Genomic DNA, 2512 nt, shown 5'->3' with positions numbered 1-2512 from the left:
GTCTTGAAAAAAACAATAAATAAACAGATTTTTAAAAATTAAAAATAATATGCCCTGACAAAGCATTGTGGCCCTACATCATAATTAAAGGTAACAGGTGGCTTTTTGTGCAATGAGGTTTTTTCATGGAATCCTTCTTGCCACCTCGCGTCTACCTTATGATGACCTGAACTGAAAGGCACCTGCCTGCCTTGATACTGTTAAGTATTTTCTAAAGGCAGGAAAGGATGGAGGAGAACTTTTTTAAAATAAAAAAAAAAATAGATAAGCAGGAGGGCTGTTTCTACATCCAGGGGATCACAGCCTTTTTATGCTCATCTAGTGAACACAAACTGAAGATACTAAGCCTGAAGGTTTCAATCTATAAGGATAAAATCCAAGCACTTGTCCTAAACACTAAATGCACAGCTATATGGACAAAGTCCAAGAATAACTAGAGAGGAAAACACTAGTATTACAAACCTTTGGTCTGATTCCACTCAAAAGGAACATACTCTGACCTGTCAAAACTTAATACCCGTCTTCCGCTCTTACTCACAACTCCCCTAAAGAACAAGTAAACAGAGCAAGCATCCTTCAGGACAGAGGCTTCCCCATGTGGAAGAAATTAAATGGGTCTAGCTCTTGAGCTGGACGGCAATTATGTGGATGTTCGCTTTTCACAGTTAGCGAATGTGTGCATTTACACTTCAAATGTTCTCTGTGTACATGTATTACATTTTACAATTAAAAAAAAAGTCTCCAAAAGCCAAAAGAATACATAAGGCAGACATCCCACTTGTCAGGAAATATACAGCTTCGATCTCACGTAGCCAGTCTGGCATGCATAAAGGAGGAAAGTTGCCACGACTAACATAAAAGACTAAACCGGTGTCCTGCCAAATCTCAACAGTTGTCTGTGTCCTTGTTGGAAACAGCTACTTGAAAAGGATGACCCGAGATTAGGCTGATTACCCATTTCCTATGGCAACCTTGGCATTTGCATAATACTATTTGTTTACAGAGAGTTTTAGCATCAAATCCACAAAAGATGGAGTAAATGTGACTTTCGCCCCTGCAATGAGCGAGGCAAGTGCAAGACTTAACAGCCAGTTAGTACAGTCAGAAATAGTGAGCTGCGAGTGTACCTTGCCTTACATTCCAGGCCGTAGGTTTGAGCCCCAGAACTGGGGTAAGGGGAGAGCAGCATCAAAGATTGCAAATAGGGAAAGAATCAGGAGAGAGGATGCGGGTCCGGGTTGGGTGGTGCACTGAACACATGTACAACACAGGCATGGGTAAGCATGCTAGGGGCTTCTTAAATGTTTTATGGAGAGAACTGCCTACATTTCCAAAGTCCTGAGTTCAAACACAGGATGTCAAAGTCGGTCCTGAAACTACGAGTTTCCTGAGATTCCCGCAGAGGAGGAGAGATCTACTAAGTGTGGCTGTGGAAGTCATTACAAAGGACCCAGGCTAGCTGTCCCATCATTTCATTCACATCTAGGTGACGTAACAATACTGCATCAGAGGTCAAACTCAGATGCATATAAGGTACGGACAGTCAATAACCTTAGACAAAGAAACTGATACCTTTTGTGGCTCAAGGAGTTTCCAAATAAGGGGTACCCCCAGAATACTCCAGGAGCCTCTATCTTCCATATTACATTCCTCCTCATAGAACAAATTTATTCCGCGTGTGAACGCCATGGGTCTGGTTCAGGGTTCCCAGTTCTCAAATAGTGGGGCTTGGAGGAGGGAGATTTAAAAAAAAAAAAAACAAACAAAGGCACTAAGCGCAGTATTTAGTGCATTTTTTTCTTCCTACCTGGGAAGTAAAGGCACTTGAGTAAGCATTTTTGATGGGAAGACTAAAGTTTTCCGTCTAAAATTCAGAGTAGGCGAGGTGGTGCACATAAAGTCCTTCTGAGCCCCGCACCAAGCTATCTTTTCCAACCTAGCCTTCAAGAGGAGAGATCTGTGTTCTGTTTCTTCACCAATTCTTACATGCTGAGGAGCTGCTGGTGCCCGCATTCGACCTACAGCCCGCAGACTCTCTTCGACAGCACTGGTGGAACCGCATGCTGAGGGCACTCTCTAAGATCCAGTCGGTGGATACTGGAATTATTTTGCCAGCAATTCTAACTGGAATTCAGAAACCCCAGGTTTTATCCGTTCCGGCTGAGACCTGCACATCTGTACAAACTGTTTAAAGGACCTTAGGACGTCCTCATCTTTTAAATGACAGAGTCACTTCCACATCTCGTCCCTCCCTTTCCTCTTTCTAACCCTGCGGACTAAGTGCTAAGAAAGACTTGAATGCATATATTCTCTGCTTGCGGGAACAGACATTTACACTGACACACAATCACTGTGACACACAATCACTGAGACACACAATCACTGTGACACACAATCACTGTGAGACACAATCACTGTGACACAATCACTGTGACACAATCACTGTGACACAATCACTGTGACACACAATCACTGTGACACAATCACTGTGACACACAATCACTGTGACACA

The sequence above is a fragment of the Microtus ochrogaster genome, chromosome 8 (assembly GCF_000317375.1).
Source record: "Microtus ochrogaster isolate Prairie Vole_2 chromosome 8, MicOch1.0, whole genome shotgun sequence".
Classification (NCBI taxonomy): domain Eukaryota; kingdom Metazoa; phylum Chordata; class Mammalia; order Rodentia; family Cricetidae; genus Microtus; species Microtus ochrogaster.
The sequence above is the reverse complement of the archived record's forward strand: the minus strand, read 5'-3'. Positions refer to the sequence as shown.